Source organism: Lathyrus oleraceus, chromosome 5 (assembly GCF_024323335.1).
Source record: "Lathyrus oleraceus cultivar Zhongwan6 chromosome 5, CAAS_Psat_ZW6_1.0, whole genome shotgun sequence".
NCBI lineage: Eukaryota > Viridiplantae > Streptophyta > Magnoliopsida > Fabales > Fabaceae > Lathyrus > Lathyrus oleraceus.
The window spans coordinates 440,591,119-440,601,185 of NC_066583.1; the positions used below are offsets into that span (position 1 = coordinate 440,591,119).

A 10,067-nucleotide genomic window follows, 5' to 3' on the forward strand; every position below is an offset into this window, starting at 1 on the left:
TTTTGCCTGGACTGATTTTTTTTGCTTACAATCCAACGGGATACCCTAATTTTTGCCTAAGCCACTTGCTTTCAAGTTTCGACTTAGCGGGCTTCTTCTCTCTCTTTTTTTTAGAGTTTTTTATGGAACAAATCATGTGACGTTTGTTTATTTGGTTTGAAAGGATTTGTGACTGTCTCACTTTTTTTGTTGGCGAGGGACAACCATTGGATTTGTGATTTCGACCTCTCGTGAGGGAAATGATGTGGTTTTCCTTTAGACAAGACACTCCCTAGGATGTGGTTGATCCTCAAATGGGACACTCCCTACTTTTTCTTTTTAAGAAATGAACACGTGGTCAAATTAGCTGAAGACTACCCTGCCCCGGGTTTAAGATGTGAGTTTTTTTTGCTTTGAAGAAGACTCCTACTTCTAGGCTCAAAGGGGTTGACTAGGGATTATCATCCTTATACCTCCACTATTTGGGGATTTGAAGCAATGCCTTACATCATCAGCAAGGTGTTTATTCAAAAGCATACATGCAATGATCTATTGGACCTTATATTCATCATTCTCCTTCTAAGTTTCGTTTTTTAAACAAAAGTAAGATAAGAGTGAACACGATTGGATTGACTTAAAACATGCATATTCATTTCATTGTTGCAAAAACAAGTTTTTAAGAGTGAATATTACAATGACAAGCAAGAAAGTTACACATGAAAACAAATGAATGATAACATAATTGCTGGCGTGATTAGCCTTGTTTCAACCGTAGACCGATGTCATTATGCTTGTAGGAACTTATGTATGATAGTCCCCAAGGAGGCTCTTATTCAGCTTCTTGTTCCTCATCCGTTGGCTCTGGTCGTGGCATTGCAGAAGTTCCTTCATATGTCAACATGAGGTTACTTATATATCCAGTCCGTTTGGTGTGAACGCGATAGCCTTTGAATCAATCAGTTCCTGAACCTTGTATTTGAAGGCCTTATAACTCTCGATCGAGTGTCCGGGTGCTCCTGAGTGGAACTCACACCTAGCATTCGTGTCGTAGTTCAAGGGAAGGTGTGTTAGAGGAGGTCCTAGTACCCTTAACTTCACCAATGATCTGTTGAGCAAAAGAGGGAGAATATGACCATACGACATGGGAATCAGGTCAAACTGTTTCTCTGGCCTCTTTGATTTTTCCTGGCCTTTTTGAGCATAAGAGTTTTGCCTCCGACTTGAGTACCAATTCTGATTCCGCATTTGGTTCCTCGGAGCTAGCTGAGGAACGAACATTGTCTGTTGATTAAGAAAACTCAGCAGTTCAGGTTGGGGACGGTATCCCTGAGGCAACTCATGACGTGAGGTGGAGCCGGACAGAGGCACAGGGGAGACAATTTCCATCATGGAGGTTGGTGTGAGATTTCCTTCCTCTTTCAACAGTGTTTGCAAGATTTCTATAACCAAGCTCATCTGAGTCTTTAGTTGGCTGATCTCTTCTTTCAATGCAGCTTGGCCTTATTGGAGCTCTTCCACAGTGGCTTGAGACATGCTTCTAGTTCTAAGCGTACGTTGGGAAATTAGCTAGTGGGGTAGAAACAGAAGGTGGTATAAGGTTTTGCTTATGAGATGCAAATGATGCATGAATGCGGTTTTTATTTATGAATGAATGGGTGAGAGGATTTCCACATGTTTTTAGGCATGGGTTCATGGTTTTGGACCATCGTGACGAAGCATGGAGTTAATAATGACTGCTTAGTAAACCAAGGTTCTAGCTTTGTGTGATCTAAGGCTTTTGGAAAATTGGGTGTAAGACACTGCCCCTAGAGTCATGGACTTCCTTGACTGTCAGCCGCTTATGTCAATTTACTTGCCAGGCGACTGCTCCATCAAAGTCATCTACTCTAAGTGATATCTTCGTATCGACCCTTACGAGGAAGGCACCTCGGTGGCCTATACTATGCGACCATCGGTCTAGGCTAGCCATAATTTTAAAGGTTCTAAAAGGGGTCTTAGGGTCATTGACTCTAGTAAAAGAAAAGATGCTTACGCTGAAAGCACGACGGTCATCAATCCCCTTTAGAGAATCTACCACTAAGTGAGGTTCTCATACGACCCTAACGAGAAAGGCACCTCGCGGATCAATACTACTCAACCTTTCCTATCTCAAACTCTCGGACTCGGGTGGAGAGTCCTTCACACGAGTTTTTTTTTCCTTTGCAATCATTATTGCTTCCAAAAATTCTTCGTCACAGAACCAGAGTTTCGGACCAACAGGCAAACAAAGAAAATATGTATAGGTTAGCAACAAAAGCAATATATACATAAAAAAGATAATAGATAAAATCTCCACGTACGTAAAAGAGAAACAACCCAAACTAGGCTAGATTTGCTTAGGGAATTTTGGTGTCCCCAGCAGAGTCGCCAGCTGTCGCTACCGGGATTTCACGATAACGAAACCGGGACTAAAGAGATGCCAAAGAGAGGCAAAGTCAGAAGAGTCGCCACCAAATTTTATTTAGTTTACCTCTATCGAAGCGCTAAAAGATAATAAGGAATCGGTCTCGCAACCGAGATTTGGGTTCGGAAGTCGGTTACGTAAGGGGAAGGTATTAACACCCCTTACGTCCATGGTACTCCATGGGAACCATTTGGGTTGTTTTACATACATGGGATTTATCTATTATTGTTTTATTTTCAAAAGAATGTGTGAAAAGAAGAGGGTGTTTTTGTTATTATAGTGCTCGCCAAGGATTGGGGCCCTTGTGCCTACGTACCACTCATTCGGGGATGAGGAATCAGAGCTCCGTAGTTCGGAGTAGAAAATGTTTGTGTGTTGGTTGATTTTACCTTTGAGAAAAGGGTTTTCAGGATGATGCCCTAAGGCACAAAAATGAGTTTGATGAGTTGTATTGTTTTGACCTTGAATAAGGGTTTTATGAATGAATGTTTGTGATTATATTGTACTAAAGTCTATGGGCGGAGGTGATTATCCTAGACAACAAGCCAAGCGTCTTGCATCCAAAATAATCAGAGTAAGGGTAAGAATGCTCCATTCTCACTCATTCTCCACCACTTAAGGCTCGTGGCGCACAATAATAATCGTAATTATTAAGTGTTTTGAATTTGATTATAAAAATGCCACTTGACATTGAATTAAGGGTTTGTTTTATTTAATTATGAAATTTGGCTTATGCAACATGAATGCAAATTAACCAACAAGAAATTAAAGGGTCTCATTTTAAGGTAACCCAAGAGAAAGCCTTTTGTGTGCAAAAGTGACCTAAGCTAAACAAAGGATAATGGTCTTTCAAACATGTCCCCCTAAGGTGGTGCCATGATGCCATTCTTACAACATGCATGTAAGTTACAAATGAAAATCCAAGTGCTTACAAAGTATCACAAAGAGTAATGAAAAGGCCTCCAAGCAAATGTCCAAAGATGAAATCCTCTAAGTCCAAGTTGATTAAGAGTGGAGTGAATATTTTTGGTCTTTATCGTTTTATCATGTTTTTGTTATTTTTAATGTATGATGACAATAAAATAAATAACAAGTAAATAAACATGCATGATGAGTTTGTACAATGATGATGATAATGAGTACTTAAATGTAAATGAACAATGAAATAAATTGCAAGGAAGTAAAGTGAAATAATGTAAATGTTAGAAGTTAGTAGTTAATGGTTAGTGGTTAGTAGAATAACAATAAGCAAATAGAATAACAAGTTAATGTAAAGAGAATGGTTTCATCTATGTATCAAGTGAACCAAGTATGGTTGAAATAGAGGCAATCTATCAATGCCTCAAAGTATCATGAATGATCTATTGATCAACCATTAATAGGTTTGAAGTATTGAAGATTTAATCAACTCTAAAAAATCATGGTCATGATCTAATAGAACTCATTAACCAAATAAATGTAACAACAAGTCAACAATAAATATTAAATTATAACAAGAAACAATGTAAAGGAAATGGTTTCATCTATGTATCAAATGACCCAAACATGGTTGAAATAGAGGCAACCTATCAATGTCTCAAAGTATCATGAAGGATATATTGATCAATCATTAATAGGTTTGAAACATTGAAGGTTTTATCAACTCTATACAACCATAGCCATGATTTAATAGATCTCATCAACCAATAAATATAAGTGATAACAAGAAACAAAGTTTGGTTAAAAATGGTGTATAAAAAGTAGTAAGAGCAAAAAATCCCCAAAAGGGTGTAAACCCAACAAAAACACTTGTCTCAAAGTTGACTCAAATCCCTCTCAAAACACAACCCAAGGGTAAAAACTCATTTCCAAACACAAAACACAACCAAAAAATGTCAAGGAGTTTGAGTCTAAAATATTACCAAGATTGTGGTGTCAAAACTAGGTTGTTGTTGTAGAAAAATGGAAGGGAAGGAAGTTGTATGTTTATGTGGTGGTAGTGAATGATTATGTAAGTGAAGGTCACAAGTTTGGTACTGTTTTTGTTGTGTGGAGATTGTGGATTTTTACATGGTGGTTGGGTGGTTCAAAGAAGAAAAGAGGGTTTGGGTGAGTTAGGGTTTAGGTTGAAAGGAGGGAGCTTGAATGTGATTTGGACAGAGGTTTTGTGGCTTTCAAGCTTGAAAAATGAGTGGGGATAGTGCTCTATTTATAGGGGAAGCAAAGGGGTTGAAGTGGGTGGACCAAAGGGTCCTCTGTGTAAAAAACAGAGCTATTTCTGCTGTCTGCGCAGGTGTAATCGGTTACCCTGATTAGGGTAATCGGTTACACAGTCCCAAAATGGCCAAAAAAGCAGTTTTTAGTCTGGGTAATCGGTTACCCTGATTAGGGTAACCGGTTACCCAATTTTTTTTTTGAAATAATGAATGTATGCATGTGCAGTAGGGTCATGAATCAGATGAAAATTGTATCAGGGTAGGGTGAATTTTGGGGTATGACACACGACGACGAAAAAAATAGTTTGATTGGTTGGATATTTTTTATATGTGAATGACAAACATTTGATGAGAACGAGACATAAGCCTCGAGATCAATCATTCGGGGTTCCACCGGAATGCTAGATTCCAACGGTCAATTTTCATTCGAATTAATTGAAAAAATTGTTTGATGGACAACGAACACTTGATAAGAATCAATTGTTCAAAGAGTTGCGCCAGAATGCTTGATTCAAACGGCCTTTATTTTATCCAAGTTAATTAAAGTGTTTTAGGAACGAAAGAAAAGAATGAACGGTTAACCCAAAACGCGAGGCTCAGGACCGATCATTCGAGGGTTCTCACTGTAATGCTAGATTCCAATGGTCCTCTTCTTTCGAGTTATTTATTTTTTTTTATAAATATTTTAACTTAAATAATAAAGCTTTTGAATCGGGATAAGAAACAAATTAATCACATTAAAAGGTACAACTTGGGGTATGACCAAAGTTTAAAGTATTAGTCATAAATATTTTATTCTATTAATTACTCGACATCATTACTAGATATTTATTTAATTATTTATTCGTAATTTTCTAACAATAATAAATAAAACTACAAAGAAAATGATATTATTTGAAAATAATAATTCTATAGTGATTTAAACATTTAGAGAAAATAGCAAAAAATAAAGTTGGAGAAAAGTACAATTATATATATATTTTTATGTCTAGTAAACTAAAGTGAGAAAATAAGACCAACTTAATATTAGACATATGCATATTATTTATTTAAAAAAAGTCTCATGATAAACCAAATAAATACTTTTTTTGTTCTCTTTAAAATCTAACTAAAATAATAACAAAAGAAAATAAATTAAACATAACTCTTTTTTTATTTTCCTAACATAATCTAAAATAATAATAAATATAACTAAAATAAATCTTTTTATATTTTTATAACATAATTTGAAATAATAATGAAAATAACTAAATTAACCTTTTCTTAATGATTTTTATAACATGATCTAAAATATGAATAAAATAAATGGTAAACTCTTTTTTTAGAATATTTTATGACATAACCTAAAATTAAAAGAAAATAAATTGTAAACTTATTTTTTTGGAATTTTTTTATGACATAATCTAAAATTAAAATAAAATAAATCGTAAACTTAATTTTCTGGAATGTTTTATGACATGATCTAAAATGAAAATAAAATAAATTGTAAACTCCTTTTTTGGATAATTTTATGACATTATCTTAAATTAATAGAAAATAAATGATAAATTTAATTTTATAAAATATTTTCAATACATGATCTAAAATTAAAAGAAAATAAATTTGTAAACTCTTTTCTGGAATACTTTATGGCATGACCTAAAATTAAAAGAAAATAAATTATAAACTCTTTTTATAGAATATTTTATGACATAATCTAAAATTAAAAGAAAATAAATGTTAAACTTAATTTTTTTTATTTATGACATAATTAATAATAAAAGAAAATGAATGTCTTATTTTTTAATTTTTATGACATAATCTAATAATAATGAAAATAACTAAAATATTTTTTTAAAATTTTTTTATAACATAATCTAAAATACAAGAAAATAAATGGAAAACTCTTATGTATTTATTTATTTATTTTTACTTTAAAAGAAATAACAAAAGAGAACTTCTAAACTTCCACTAAAAAATATAAATAAAATTAAAATAAATATAAAGAAAAATGTCCAAGTTTCTACTAATATTCATTTATTTGGTGTTTTAAGAAAAAAAAACTCAAAATTATAGTTTTAATGAAAAGTTGATTCTATTTTTATTTATTTTCTATAATAGTTCTCCCTTTTTTATCCTTTTTTTAAATATAGGATTAAATTAAAAATAAAATAAAGAAAAGAATGAACGGTTAATCCGAAACGCGTGCCTCAGGACCAATCATTCGCGGGTTCCACCAGAATGCTAGATTCCAATGGTTCTCTTGTTTCGTGTTTGTTTAGAGAATGTTTTAATGTTACGTTTTAATTGGGAAAAGAGTTGAAATGATTGTGAATCAAAGATGAGAAATGGTTTGATTTGAAAAAGTTGATCGACGTTGAATCAAACGTATTTATCTTGAGAGATTTGATTTTAGAAGGTCAAGTTGTTTAATTAAGTCAAAACACTTTTAATTAGCAAAATTAATCGATTAAAATTAGTTAGATCAATTAACTAGAATAATTTGAATTAATTATCAAGAATAATCAATTAAAAATTAATTCAATCGATTAATCAAATTAATAAAATTTAATTAGCAAAATTAACTAACTAGGATAATATTTAATCAATCAAAATTTAAAAATAAAATGAAAATAGAAAAAGGGTGTTAATATAACAAATTAGAGGTGAATGGAAATACAAACTTGAGCCTAAAAGTCCAATACACTAAAAATCCTAATTTAATATTAATAGATAATAATAAAAATAAATAAAGAAAATAGAAAAAAATAAAAATAAAAAGAACCATAGAAAAAAATTCGAAAATGGCGTCCACTTTTCCTACATTTATGACGACTTAAAAAAAAACTAACACTTTAACCAATTCAAAAATAAGCCTCCAATAAGGAGATGACACATGGCGGTATTAAATTCTCATAATAAATAAAAAGTATTAATAATATAATAAAGGATAATGGAAACAAAGATTTAAACTTCTCCTCCTTCCTTTATTTTCCACGTGGTGGATGCTTCCCCATTTGTATCACTTTATTCTTCTTTTAAAATTGAAAATTAAAGGAAATGATATGCCTTAAAAAAATAATTAAAATATGAGATTAATTGAAATACACTGTCAGTGTAAAATGGTTTTACACCATCAGTTAATTATAGACGTTGGATATTAAAAGAAGTTTGACTTTTATTTTAAAAATCTATAAAGTAATACAAACGGGTGATGGTGATGAACCGACGGTGTAAATTTTTTTACACTGACAGTGTATAGTAATTAATCTCTTAAAATATATCCCCAATTAAAATATAACGTATGGAATTAATTAAAATACCAAATAAAAGATACAACTATTAAAAGAAAATGAAATAACAAGAACTTAGAACTTTCACTCGTCTCTCAATTTCTCTTTCTCTCAGCCTTTCCATTCTTTTTACACAAAACAGAGCCACCTCCCCTTCCGCCGTGAGCTCCGACGAGGGGGCTGAAACTATCAAACAAGGATACCGGTCAGACCGGTTTCTCAACCTTAGTACAAATCTAGCATCCAAGTTTTCAACACCTTTGTCATCCCCATTTAATTTCAAAAAATTCTATTAACCCTAAACTACCAAAAAACAAATTAAAGGGTAATCGTGCAGAGTTTTAAGCAATGGACAAAGGATTTTGCATCAGTACATCATAACAAACAACATGGTATCAAAGAAACAGAGAAAAAAGAGTGAAAAAAAGACTCACACAAGCGGAGCTAGTCCGACAAGCTCGTGATTCCGACGATATGATGCAACATGTGGTGAGAGAAGTGACTCAAGTGGTGGCAACAGTGATTCCGTTTTGCATGGTTTTGTATGGCATGATGGATGTCGTGCGGATCTGGTATCATTGTGAGAGTGAAGTTGTGTATGGTGCAATAAATTTGTGTATTAAAAGGGTATGGATTTGCGGAGGCGAGGAAGCCGTCAAGTGGTGGTCAGTGAAGGGGACTGGTTTTCCTTCTTACTTCTATTTTGATTTGTTTCTGTTTTTTTTGTTATGTGTTTTTTATTGTTGTTAAATGCTGAATGAAAAAAATGAAGGTGGTGGAGAGAAAATTCCCTTTTTTATACTGTGGGTGTTTCACGCTTTGGTGGGTGCTAGCTAGGGTTTTCAGGGACTTCTTGTTGTGTTTTCGAATGTGAGAAATATATTCATGGTAATGAAACTCAAAGACTTTGTAAGAGGATACAAATTATTTTAGCATTTTTGTGTAAAACTGTCTGCAATGTTGATGATGGGATAACCTGTTTTTTCACTTTCTTGTTTGACTCTTTCAATTGTATATTTTCTATTAAGAACTAATATGTTATTGCCTCTGCACACAGGTTTAACAAGATAAAGTACACATGAAGAGCCAAGAGGGTCAAGTAAAAAAAAGTCAGTGAAGTTCAAAAGAGGGACCACACATAAAGATGTTTTTTGTGTAATTTTACTGGATTTAATGTAAAACAAATGTATTATTATTATAAATATAAAACTTATTATGCTTTTAATTTTTTATTATTTCACGAATTATAAATTAATGTAAAAGTGAAAATAAAACCTTTTTTTAATTTTTATGTAAGCATAACTTCTACTTATAAAAAAATATCAAATATTTTGACTTTCTTTAATTAAATTAAATAGAATCAAAAGAAGAGATGAAATTATCATTCTTAATATTACTTGACTCTAATTCAATTCAAATCAAGCATTATCATTATTAATATAACTCAATACAATGAAATTAAACAAAACTTAAACATGTAAATCAAAGAGGCTTTCTTGTTAGGATTTAGTAAATAAAAAACAAGACAAGACAAAATCAAATAGCACTTACTTTGAAATATAATGCAAAGATATAATCATAATTCATCAAGGCTAAGTCTTAAAGATCACAAAACAAAATCTCAAATTACTCATGCTATCGAGCACCCAAAACAATGCATGAAGGTTCATAATGAACCTTAAACCAATAATTTGATAGAGGCTAAATAAGATTCATCACTGTTAGGGACCAATTATCACTACTTTTCATATATTTTTATTGGTCCCTTTTACCATTTTCTTATTGAATTACACACTTTTATTCTCACAATTGAGTAAATATGTAATTAAGTTTAATTTGATTATGTTTTGAGTAGATATTTCACTTATTTGTTAGTTTGGTAGAAATTATGAACAAGAGAGCATTGGATTACATGAGCATAATTTGGAAGGAGTTTGAATGACATTTTGGAAGCATTTGAAGAACAAAGCTTGGAAGAAATGGTTTAAAGGAAGCTGAACTTCCTTCGGTTCGTGCCGCGACCCTTGTTGGCGCCGCGAACCTTGCGAAGACAACAAGCTTGTTATTTGGTTTGGGCCACTTTGTATGCTTTGAACCCAACTTAAGTGTGATAGTTTTAGATCATTTTTAGAGTACTTTTCTGTTTTAGACCAAAATGAGACATTTAAGGAAAGGATG

The 10,067-nt window shown here is 32.5% G+C and overlaps 1 long non-coding RNA gene across 1 annotated transcript; it reads left to right on the plus strand.

Moving 5' to 3' along the window:
• The first annotated feature begins 7,930 nt into the window (after positions 1–7,930).
• Positions 7,931–9,114, plus strand: LOC127085317 (uncharacterized). The gene is made up of 2 exons (XR_007789082.1): positions 7,931–8,554; positions 8,947–9,114. It is a non-coding gene; the product is annotated as an uncharacterized LOC127085317 (long non-coding RNA).
• The last annotated feature ends 953 nt before the right edge of the window (positions 9,115–10,067 follow it).